Below are 13,190 nucleotides of genomic sequence, written 5' to 3'. Positions count from 1 at the left end.
CCCGTTAACGGGATCCCAGCCATAAGAAGAGTGGGAGGTTGCTGTGGTAGCACGATTCGATTCATGTTTGTGGCTGTGAGATTGAGTCTGCCTAGTAGAAGTTGTCTTCTCTTCCCTAGCAGTTGAAACTCAAACATAGAAAAACAACCTTGTGTAAAAACACAAGGACAGTCTCACTTCAGTAGTCTTTCGTTTTAAGTAAATTAAACCAACTTTTATGCCTATGTGCAGCGCTTCTAAAAATGAATAATTCACTGGTCGTGTCTACACTTGACACTTACAGTACTAGTCAAAAGTTTGGATACACCTACTCATTCAAGGGTTTTTCTTTATTTTTTTACATTGTAGAATAATAGTCAAGACATCAAAACTATGAAATAACACAGATGGAATCATATAATAGGAGGAAATATGTTCCTAGCGTGTGGGGAACGTGTTTGCTGGCCTCATAAATGCTAGCCAGCAAGCCAATATTTAGATTCTTTTTCGGTTTGGCTAGAGTTATGCTAAGTCTTTGCAATCCCTTTAGCGTTGCTTGCTGGATAGCTGGCTACTTAGCTACATAAGTTAGCTACTGCCATCAGCTGTTGTGTCATCATATTCCACCATTTCTAGAATGCCAACTGGCATTTGAATATAGCGTGTTAACGGACACAATATGGACATGGTGGACACATTTAAATGTAAATGTAGACGCGTGACATGTTTGGAATTCTATGATCAGAACTCCATTATCAGAATACAAAAGCTCCATGAACTGTCAAGTCTAGACACGGCCTCTCAGCACTTCACGTGCGCACAGCCCCCAGCCAGGCAGTGTTGCATCGCGAGGTGGAATAGGCTATATAGGATTCGTAGTTCTTTGACTTTGTGCGATGAAATTTACCAGCTATGAAACAAACCGGTGGAAATACTTTGAAAACAGCTACTGCAGTATTTGTTTTACTATAAATGTGATCATACGTGACTATTTTTATTCACAAATGCAAGTGAAATGTTCGCAATGTGGAACCCTGACCACCCGCCAATGTGGCTGGTGAAATAGACAACATCTTACCTGCCAATGCCAAAATCTACCCGCATTTGGCAGGCGGGGGGGGGGGGGGGTGTTAATTTTAGACCATGTGTGTGATATACGTGGCTTATTGATAACAACTCTGTTTCCTACTATAGGCAGTTGGCTGCCTAGTGATTGCAACATTGTAACTTGCTGTTGTGAATAGTTGCCAACAATATTTCGTTTCCAAGTGCTACTGAACAAGCTCAACTGAAATGCACCAATTGCGCATGATACACATCATTACTCTACTCTGGTCTATCAATCTATTCCAAATCTTTATACTATATATGACACAGGGGCGGCATACGTTGATCTTGCCTGGGGTGGCAGCAGAACTGCTAGAACCCGGGACTGACTAACACAATAATTTCCCTCTAATTTACTAGACCTTGTCAGCTGCTGCTGTTAGGAAGTCAAAGCTGTCCAACTCCATGGAGCAGCTTGCAAATCGCATCAGTCTTGTTACTTTGTCCTCAAGAAGGCGTGATCTTGAGGCTGTCTTTAACCTGTTTTGGACAAAGAATCCCCTCTCGACGGGCAAACTGGAATCGGGGATAATCAACACAATCTTCGCCAATTTTGTCCAGTCGGGGTACTTAGCTGAAGTCCCTTATGAGGAACTTTTGCGTGAGTAAAAGTAGAGACACACTCACCTGACACTAATTTCCAAGCAGCTTGAGGATTTATTAGCATATAAAGTATATTTGCCTTTGAAGTCAGAGCACATTGACTGATACTTCCATCAGTGAATTAAAAGCATTATTTTGCAATGGATTTTTTCCGCCCAAACAATTTGGTCGGCAACAATTTTAGCGGCTTTTCAATTATTATTTCCTTTGGGGGGGGGGGGGGGCAAAGCAAGCATATACTGGCTAATGGAAACCCTGGTCCAGACTTTCCCTAAACTGTAGGAGGAACTGCTTTAGCATCCAAAATCATGCTCTGGACTAACTAACGTGTTAACCTGGTCCTGAAATCCAAGCCCATATCCATAGGTTGATTAATCTTGCAGCTGTAATTTGAGAAAATATTTAATTCAAGGGTTTATGGATAACTCATAATGAACATCAGGCTCAGAGAAATTCAGTGTCTCTGCTGCTTTGCAAGTTTGCTATCACAGTAAGCCATGGACTATGACTTTTCATAATCACATCCCAGGCATATCTAAATATAAACCCACATTAGCTCCCGGTCGAGATGTGCATATTATCTTTTCACTTTCAAAGACTAAAGTGTGCAAGCGGTAACTGCCTGTAGAAGAAAGGCTGAGAGCAGTCAAACAGACAAAGCGTATTTCAGATCTCTTTTCAGTGGCTCTTGTGCAGGGGTGAATAATTTTTTCCAGACAGAGAGATACCGGAGAGATGACCTCAGTAGATGGCAGAGGTAGTGCTCCAGCTATCATCCTGGCCTCTGAACCAAAGTAGCAGGTTTTATCTCACAAGAGGAATCTGCATTTCCTTGGCAGGGGATTCACTCCATGCAGACATGACACACAGCAATTGATCATACGATTTCACAAGCAATACAGTAAACAAACCAATGAGTCACCCAGTAAATCGTTTCCCCATTAAAACGTATAAATGGTTTATCATGCAATGGATAGTATGCTGACCACTTCTGCTATCTGACAGATAGGACTCAACCAGTCTGTTTTATTATTACAATACAACATCACAAGGTCACCATCTCTGTGACTGCTAAGTGGTAGCAAGGTTCAAGATAATCTATTAATTCAGCTAACACGCCAAGATCTAACAGCAATATGATGTGTCTTTTTCTGAGTTGATATTAAGAACGTATTAGTAGTAAGCAGATATTAAAGATGGGTGTTGGTTACTACATCTCCATGACAACATGATTGTGTGGTTGTATCTGACATCAGTCAATGTCAATTTCTTAATAAATAAAACATTTCAAATAGTTAACGTAGTCTTACTGGCTGTTGTGTCAGAGAGGGTAAAGGAACTTTTTGGATGGCTTATCAAGGTATTGTGATTCATGGGTTCATGTTGATTCGAGGAAGAAAAATGATACAATGTGTCTGGTGGACAATTTGAGGTGTGCTTTCAGCTAGGGCTGTTACGTTGACCGTATTACCGCCACACCGGCAGTCACGGGTCATGACGGCAGTCAAATTCCACGTGACCGTTTAGTCACGGTAATTAGGCTTCTCCTAACTGTTGCTGCTGATGGTTATTAGTAACCTACCAAACTTGCTAACTGCCTGGTACTCAGCACTCTATTGTCCCTGTAATCACTCTGACATCATTGCAAATGTAATCGAAAATCTAATCAAACACTTCATGAGAGCCCATGAGCTCATGTTGCGCAACATTTCTATAGGCTATGCAATTGCGTGAGAAACAAAGTTGATGGCCTTTATTAAAAAGAGGAGGGTCCCATCAGCTTTCTATTGTTCTAGGCCTACTATATCCATTTCTCAAATTTCCCAATATTAAACATATTGGTTCTCTTTACAACAGGAGTATAGCCTACCTGGCTGGCATGAAAATTAACCATGGGAAAAGAGTCCTCCATTTGCTATTTAAGTGCATAGATGACAATAGATTATATTTATTTCCCATCCCCCTGTTTCGAGACAGGTGCATGATAATGGTCCATTCTAAATCCAAACAAATTTCACACATCTATTATTTAGTATATTTAAAGACAAGATTAAATCAAGATTAGTTTGATGGGTGACAATATTAGCCTATCATTTGTGAATTACATGTTATCACTTGTGAATGATGCCCAGCTTGTGTGCAGTACACCTCATGTAGCCTAGCCCATAGGCCTATATGTTTTGTATCACTACTAAAGTGGCAAAATAACTTCTTAAAATTAAGCACATTAATCCGCTTTACAACAGGTGTAGAGCCTAACTGGCATACATACTAGCATGAGTTCCAAATTTGGGGAAGATCCTTTTCACCATAAAAAAATGCTCCTTTGTAATAAAAGCATCACATGCATAAACGCATTTTCGGTCACTTTTGAGAATGGTGTTTTCCCACTAATTGATTGCATTTTGGAACATTTGCATTTTGGAACATTTTCTACAGCCGTGTGTGCACTGCTGCGCTTATAATGTGAAGAAATAGCCTAATAGTTTATCAACATTTTAAGATAAACGTTCTGATCTGTTGCGTCAGCCTCATTGCTTTTAAAAGTTTTTTTGATGCGAGTGGTTGTATTAATTTGGGATCTATCGCATCCCACAACTGTTCCAGACTATGTTTGGAATATTTATCTCGCACAGAATGGGTAAACCTTTGTACTATGGGGGATAGTAGAATGACATAGGCTAGTGCTTTGCTGTTCGTTAGGCCTACTCATCTTGTTGGCTGACAAAAAGTAAATGTGGACAGTTCTTCCAACATCTTCAATAGGCGCCTAAGAATTCGATAAGGACGTGCGCAGTTGCGTCCCCGATGTGTCCGTCTTCCCCTGTAGCCTGTGAGAAGGACCCGATCACGTGACGGGCATTGGCTAATAAGAATTGAGCTATCTGAGAGAGCCATGTGAGTGAGAGGTGCTTCAGAACATGCAGCCGGGAGAAGAGAATTATAATTATTATATTCAGCCCAAGGGCACAACGGCCACTGGTTGCAAAGGGCATGGATTTTTTAGGGGGCATTACGGCCACACAAAGGGGATGCTGCCGGGAAATTCGGGGCATTATCAAGTGCTTGTCAAAATGTGAATGAGAGACTGATGCAGAGAGAGATTGTGCAGCCCATGCAAAAAAAACAAAGCAGAGCTCATGCCTTTCATGATAATTTTTTCTAATAATCATTAGTGGCATCATGCAGCCTTAGAATGTATTAAAAGTCAAAACATATAGCCTAGCGTTTGTATCACAACTAAAGTTGCATAAATAACTCTAAATTAAGCAAATAGGAGGACCTGTTTCTTTGTTAACCGTTCAACACAGAATAGCCGCATGTGCGCACTCCCTCAAATAATTTGGGGAAAATATCCTTTCTATTTTATTCAGCTTTGTTCAATTGTATTCTTCATACTATAAAATAATGCCATGCAATTCTAAGCTAAATGAACTAGTGTAGCCCACAGCAATTTGGCATAGCCAGATCAGGGCCTAACATAAGGACAACTCAGAGTATGCTATTCTGTTCTTCTGAAATAGACAACATTTTATTCATATCATGTTTCTTTAGACGTGTATAAAATAAATAATTTATTGTGATGGTGTAGGTTATATTAAATGGATATATTGGACTTTTTTAAATGTAGATGTTCCATCTGTGGCTTGTAGGATATAGGTGGAAGCCAGGAGATGCTAAATGTGTTTATGTTAATTAACAGTCAATTACCGTGACACCGGAAGTTATTTGCTTGACAATCACCGTCTGACAAAATTTCATGACCACCACAGCCCACTTTCAGCACTAAACCCAGGAAGCCTTACACCTGCGAGCCTCCTCTGCCCCTGTTCCTTGTCAAATCATCTTATTGAATGGCTTCTGAAGTGCAGCCCTGCAGACAAACACAGACCTCAAAGAAACAGTAAGTAGCCTGCTCACAAATCTAAGAAAATCTCTTCTCAATGGACAGTTACTATTTTAAAGCAAGTTCATGGTTATACTTGTTATAATATATAATATATGCCAATTATCAAACGCATTTACTAAACGCGATGTACAGTAATGCGTACATACTTGTTGCTTTTTTAAAATGAGAAATGAAAACGTCGACATAAAATAAATATTTTGCCTAAGGAAAATTCCACAAAAGAAAAGAACTAGAGAGAGAAAGTGGAGAGGGTTGGGGGAGGTCAACTGTCCCTTGCTGGAAAAAAGTTGGGGGGGGGGGGGCATCATTGTGATGCAAATGTCAAAACCCCGTCTGCTGTTTGTGGCAGTTGTGTAGCTATGATACAAACCAGGTGGAATGTAAAGAATGCCCCTGATGACGTGAGAGTGAAAACAACTGAAAAACATTTCATTCCACAACAAGTTTTAACCTGTTGCTACTGAGAGCCAATCATGGGCAACTTTTTTTGTACTTGGTGAGACTTTCTCAGTAGCTTGGAGACAAAAGCCTACTTTGTGATTTCCAAACTGCACTACCTGTGTCGACAACTTAACACTGTCTGCAAGACAAAACAGATTTACTGCACATGGACACTTGAGATTAAAGAATTTCCAAGTGGTGGCTGAGTTAACGGAGTTAACTGTAATAACAGAGGAAAAACTGCCCCTTTCTTATGTAGAAAACCGCCACACTATTACTTCCCATGTACACATTAACAACTCCCCAAAGGTATTCATCTTCTGTGTGCCTCTGCTCTGTTCAGTGAATTCATGACATTTCTGACTGGAGGTTTGGCAAATCTCATTAAAAACAGAGTTAATGTCGGATAATCAAATGTACAGAGACCAGATGGCTCAGTAAGCACAGCAAGGACGAATTCAAATTTTAAATGCTCTTGGATCTTAACACCATAACTGTAAAAACAACAGTGATGACATCTACATAAATTAGGCACACTGCTGCTACTGCGCCAATTATTGGCTTTTAAAATAGTATGCGAATCAAAAGTTACAAAAATAATTTAATGGCTGATAACTCGTGTCCAAAAAATGGGCCATAAGCACCACACATTGATTGAGATCTGGCAAATGCTCCAGCAGTGAACCATTGCCTGCAATCGAGATTAGCCTACTCTGTCGTGATTACAATTCTTTGAAAAAATTCTGTTCTTATGTTAATGTTGTTAATTTGCGACATGCAGAATTGCTTCTATGAAGTGGTCTGAGTTTGTGCAGACTCTCAATAACAGGCAGCGATTGGCCGGGTATTAGACTGAGCGCCTCTCCTCAGGGCTGGACCTCATCCAGATTAGCTAAATACAGCATGAACACATACACACAGTGGACATTTGACCCCCCCCCCCCCCCCCACCCACAGGGACCATTGCAGCTGTCCATTTGAGAGCTGCATTGTACCAGGGACGAGTCCCTTAAAACCTCAATATGGTATAGGGTTACTGTGGACACTGCTAAAACAACCACAAAAGCAACGCCAAAGTGGATACTTAGGACAGGGGTCCATAGGAAGAGTACAGACAGGACTAAACCTGGACCACAGGCGGCAGTGGTGAATCACAGGTCACAGTGGCATTCATCGCTGGGAGGCACCGAAGCATGACCACAATCACAGGCTGCAGGCTGTGTCAATAATGAAGCCACTGGCAGACCAAAAGAAAATATATGTTTAAAGTTACCCACTAAACTCAAACAGCATGTATTCTTTCAACTGATCCAAACGTTTTTTGTTGTTGCTTGAGCATGCCTTAAAAAGGGTTTTGATGTTTGTTGATTAAGAAGGCAACTCAAGAGGAAACATATCATTTTCAATGGAGCACAAGAAAGACCCACTTCCCAAAACACAATCAGTACAAAACCTCAGAATGGGTTTAACTAGTCAGTGCCAGCTTCTTTCCATTCCGTATTACTCTCCTCTATTGAGCACCTTTTCCACTTGACCTGCCTCTGCAAGCCAAAACTATGTACGCCCGCCACATCCAGGGAGATGAAAATAACCTGATTAAAAACACTGACTTTTAAAAGAATAACACGTTACCCCCTGGCCCACCCCATCCACTCTCTTTCCATGACTTTAGGTGTATTTATATATCAAGTTGCCATGTAAACATAACAGCAGCATGATCAGATTCTGTCTGCATGGAGGTTCAGGGACATTATTTCTTTGTAGACCAATCAAAGCTAGATTCTTTCAGAAGTAGGCTACTTTGTCAAAACAAGTGCAGTAATCCCTTAAACATTGATTTTATCCTTACTCAAGATCAGGGTGTATTAGTAAAATAAGGATTAGACTGCAAGAAACTTCATTTTGAAGGAAACTTTATGAGCACAGTCCCTATAGGCCTATTTAGTGGAGTAGCAGGCTAACAACCTTCAACAAAAGACCCATTAACAGATGGCACTCAAAAAGCCACCATCAACCTAACTCTCATAAATATACAGGCTGGATAATGAAAATACACAAAATATACTCCCCATTTCAGATGAAAGGAAACAGGTATTGGGCTTCATCAATAATACATCTCAACATGAATCATTCAGTTCTCTGCCTGGGAAGAGGCATCCTATGTGGAAGTGCACCTGTGATGGTGTATTCCATTACCAGAAAACAGATATTTTAATTAAAATTGTTAATTAAAAGAGTGCATTTTGATGCGACAAAGATTATTAAGAACTGTTGCCACTACAGCAAACAGGTCTCACAAAGGAGCGTCTGACAGCTGTCATTAGATCAGGATGAACTCAGTGGGGACTAGAGACCCAAAAAAATAAAAAATTGAAAAGGCACCCCAACCAAACTGCATATAAATTGTCAGTGCAGACAAATTATTAGACAAGAAATTAATGCAATATCAGAGTAGAGAGAAGGGCTTCACTGTAGTCATTGCATTAACCACTTCCGTGCCTATTATCCTCATGGTTTTCACTGGTATGGGCACTCGGCTCTAAAGATAATTATATAGCACACCTAATGAGAACTGACACCTGGACAATATTTTTTTAATTTAACTAGGCAAGTCAGCTAAGAACAAATTCTTATTTACAATGACAACCTACCGGGGAACAGTGAGTTAACTGCCTTGTTCAGGGGCAGAAAGACAGATTTTTACCATGTCCGCTTGGGGATTCAATCCAGCAACCCTTCGGTTACTGGCCCAACGCTCTAACCACTAGGCGACCTGCAGCCCCAAAATGTCACTATCTTGGATAGAACTCATCAACTGCCCTGGCTCTGTTGAACAAGTGTAACATCACCTTGGTGAATGGTGATGAACTGTTCCTAGAAAATTGGACTGAGGTCAGACGAGCGGAGTCAAGATGTTAAAGTCAATGTCTCCTGATGTCCATCTGATTCTTTGAGATTTTTTGATCTGGGGCAGTTTAGGGTTCCACATTCAGCTGAATGGTATAACAAATAATAAGTATATTTGTTTCAAAAATGTGATAACGTCTCAAATTTCACATGGGATAACTATATTAAACTATTCAAAATAATTAGCCACTATTTAGAAAAGAACCACTGAGGAGGAATAACTATCATAGCACCACCTAGCTGTTACATCTTTTTGGTAATCGTAGGTGTAGAAAATAGGGAAATATGTGTAGTTAGCTAAGAATATGATTCGGTAATTGCATTACTATTGGTTATTAACGTGTTATAGCAGAATTACTATTTGCCTTGGCTTAGCCTACTTACAGCTGTCCAATCAGCTTTTACACAGCCTCCTACTAAAACAAAAAAAGCATGCCAAATAAACTGTTCCATCAATGCACCCCTTTCCCAAAACGAGATCGACACAACAGTGGTACCCAGGCACCCTGAATTTGATGTAACCAGTAAGCTGGCAAGCTTTCCGTTTGTTGTTGTGTAACAGGATAGGTAATAAACATAGCTAGCAAATAACGACTACTCACTGTTAGTGAGCTATTGGAGATGAGCTCGCGCCACTGTTCCATGTTTAAAAAGTTGAACGAGTAACGACTGATTATTTAATTCAGCTAACACGTCGAAATTTAACAGCACTATTATGGGTCTCTTCATGAGTTAATATTAATAACGTATATCAAAGTTAGTAATCAGATATTAGAGATGGGTTTTGGTAAAACATCATAATTGTCCGCTCAATTTTGGAATAGCTAGGCTTAGCTATTTAAGGTAGACTAATGCTTATGTTACCTGACCCAGCTGGCAGCTAGCTAATGTTGGTTAACTCGGTTGGCTGTGCGATAAACAGTTGGTACAGTAGGTGAATGAATTGGTGTGTACCATGAATAATCGAGCTAACTTAGCTAAATTGAGTTAGGCAACATTTCAGCAAGTTGACAGTCACATCCACAAAGTAAAATTCTACAAAATGTTCATGTTATGAGCTCTTTTAGCTAATGTTAGCTAGCTACTGTACAACTTGTAGCTAACTAGCTTGGCAGCTTCAGAGCAGGCATATGATAGCAGAATAAACCGACAATTACATTCTGCACACAACCTGGCACAAGGTTTAAACCCGTGTATAAAAATTGAAAAATGTGTACAAATATGGAACTAACTTAGCTAAATAGTTAGCAATACGATAGTTCACTTGCGGGTAAACTTATAGAAATGGCAGACAAGAAATCGCGTTGAATAGAGTAAACGACGTTAGCTTAGCTAACTGGCTAGTTAACGTTAGGTAGCTGCTTGACAGAAGATTCGTGGGGTGGATGTGACGAAGGGAAAGTAACGTTATCTACTAGGGTATGAAAGAGAGATTGGCGTGCATTCAACACCACAGTATCATTATCCCTAATTAGAATAAAGGTATCGTCTCAACTCCGTAAAGATATATTCACCTTTGCCTTGTATAAGTTCTGCCCTGGCTGTGCTCTCTTTCCCCTCTCTCACTTGCTCGTTGAGTTCCAGTTGCTTCTGCTGCTGCTGTTGCTGAGTGTTGCACCCGTTGGTAAGTAACTGTCTCCACGGCTACAGTCACTATGGCGTGCGGGAGTCTCGAGGCAACTGTTGCTACCCTCTCCTTCATACGTCAGTGGCAAAAAAAAGAAAAAGAAAATGAGGGCGGGAATTCTGCGTTGACTCCGCCCACTAAGGCAATTGACCACTAGAGGGCGCTCTGACCTTATTAATCTCTGGTAAGGCCACAAACGTTTACATTTGGTCACGAATTTGAGATATATGTGTGAAGGATCCAGCAATCTGCAGATTTGTGCCATTTGTTTCTTGCAACAATTCACATAATTTATAAAACATCTATGGTAATTAATTCATTGGGTAATGCCAGAGCTAGAGAGTAGAAGTGTATATCACAAGAAAGTTAATGTGCAGCTGTTGATGTCAAATAAAATACAAATGTATTGGTCACATACACATGGTTAGCAGATGTTGATGCGAGTGTAGCGAAATGTTTGTGCTTCTAGTTCCAACAGTGCAGTAATATCTAACAAGTAATCTAACAATTCCCCAACAACTACCTAATACACACAAATCTTCTGAATGAGAATATGTACATATAAAGGGGTGAATGTACATATATATGTAAATATAAGTATATGGATGAGCGAATGATGTCAATGAATTCTGAAGAAAAAAGCGATGAATGAGAATATGTACATATAAAGGGGTGAATGTACATATATATGTAAATATAAGTATATGGATGAGCGAATGATGTCAATGAATTCTGAAGAAAAAAGCATTTATTGCTTAAAGGTCAACACAAAAAAAGAATCAACAATAATGCTGTTATCAGCAATAAATATAAATATAACTCTAGTCCAAATAGGACATTGCTCTCTATATGCTCCTCTCTTCTAGTCATTGCTACTTTATTATTTTACTAGGCAAGCCAGTTTAGAACAAACTATTACTTTCAATGCCTAGTTCAGGGGCAGAAGGACAGTTTTTTACCTTGTCAGCTCGGGGATTTGAACTTGCAACCTTCCGGTTACTAGTCCAACGTTCTAACCACTAGGCTACCTGCCGCCACTAGGCTACTTGTACTATCAACACTAATTTCACCTGGGATTTAAAACACGAATTTTCTCCACAGAGACCAATATGTTAGTACATTCAAAAATGTTTTTATGGATGTAGGTTTCCACATACTAATTTCAAGATTATATAACAAATATAATAAAACACATTTGAAACACGTTTATCAATATTATGGGCACAACGTCATCCCCTGGGTGTGGTGGATGTAAAAGGTTTCATCACCACTATTCATTTTTCTACTAATAGGGAAATTATTTCAAACGACACGTTGATCTTTTAAGTCAGATACAAATCTTTCAGTTTCAAGTTACATTACCAAATTAAACTCCGCCACGTCACATTCTCCTCACAAAGAATCAGTACGCGCACACTTGAAGCTCAGGGCTAGTGAAGTTCACGTGTCTGTATTCCCTAATCAACAACTTCAGCGCCAAAGTTTGCAACGCTGAAGTTACCAGCAGGAAAAAGGTTGATTGTTTTGTATTGACGGTAAGGGCTAACATTATCAAACATTATTTTCGTAGACTTACTAGCGAATAATTTTTGAAAACACAAGTTAACTAACGATAGCGGTGTTGAACGCGTGATGCTGACTCAGAAATTGTGTAGCGAACGTTACTATAGCTGGCTAGTTTACCAGGCGGTAGTTACAGATAGAGAAGAGCTATAGTTTTTGTTCACGATGATGCTCTTAATTGAAATGGAAAATCTTAATTGAAACGGGGATATTTAAACTTTGAAGCTAATTTGGTTAACCTTAGCTACAATTAGCCACTGTTCTAGGTAACATTACTTTTGTTAGCACGCGACGGCTGGCTTGACAGCCTTTGCTAACGTTAGCTAATCAGCTAGGTAACTTTCCGGTAGAAGAGATATTCGAGGAATTTCTATTCCGTCTTTGCCGGTAGTTCGGCCAGTTAACCAACAGCGAGTAGATGCGTGTCATTCTATGTCAAACTCAGTGTTGGGAAGCTACTCTGAAAATGTATAGTTGACCAAGCGATCAATTACTTCAAACTGGAAGTTAAGCTTCATTAAAGCTACCCTTAACAAAACTATAGTTTACTTAACTGAAGTTACTTTGAGAAAGTAGTGCACTACATCCAAAATACTTCGTGAGAAATTATCATATCTAAGTCTGAAATATAATAGATTGCATGAATTGAACACTCTGGAATCAGATGTTAACCGAAGTAAAAAGTCATTAACTACTGAAAACACTACCAAGAGTTGAATTTAGGTCAACTACCACCAAACTACAGTGAAATGTAGTTACATTTCTAGTTGGAACTAAATGTATTTCACTCAACACTGCAAACTAGTTGCTTTCAGTTCATAAAACCCCCAAAATATATATATCCAGAGCCAGTGTAATAGGTGGGCATTAGGGGGCCTGGCCTGCCCTACCGTATTTAAATATTGGTAATTTATTTACATGACGGAGAGGAGCACAGACAGAATCATCAATCGCACGTAATGCATCTCAGCGATCGAAACGGCACCCCTCTGTCTCAGTATGTGTAGGCCATGTGTGATGCTGTCTGGCCAAAAAGAGTATGGCATGTCGTAC

The 13,190-nt window shown here is 39.8% G+C and overlaps 2 protein-coding genes across 2 annotated transcripts in view; one reads left to right on the top strand and one right to left on the bottom strand.

Annotated features, from left to right (window-relative positions):
- Positions 1 to 10,584, bottom strand: part of LOC120052477 (DNA-binding protein RFX2-like) — a 59,952-nt gene extending 49,368 nt beyond the window's left edge. Inside the window, exon 1 of the mRNA XM_038999411.1 lies at positions 10,462 to 10,584. The gene's annotated coding sequence lies outside the window, so the exon portion shown is untranslated. The remainder of the gene's footprint in view (positions 1 to 10,461) is intronic.
- Positions 10,585 to 11,988: 1,404 nt separating this feature from the next.
- LOC120052476 (long-chain-fatty-acid--CoA ligase ACSBG2-like) overlaps positions 11,989 to 13,190 on the top strand; it is a 48,917-nt gene continuing 47,715 nt past the window's right edge. The window contains exon 1 of the mRNA XM_038999410.1: positions 11,989 to 12,109. The gene's annotated coding sequence lies outside the window, so the exon portion shown is untranslated. The remainder of the gene's footprint in view (positions 12,110 to 13,190) is intronic.

The sequence above is a fragment of the Salvelinus namaycush genome, chromosome 8 (assembly GCF_016432855.1).
Source record: "Salvelinus namaycush isolate Seneca chromosome 8, SaNama_1.0, whole genome shotgun sequence".
NCBI lineage: Eukaryota > Metazoa > Chordata > Actinopteri > Salmoniformes > Salmonidae > Salvelinus > Salvelinus namaycush.
This window is presented reverse-complemented; position numbering and strand designations above follow the sequence as displayed.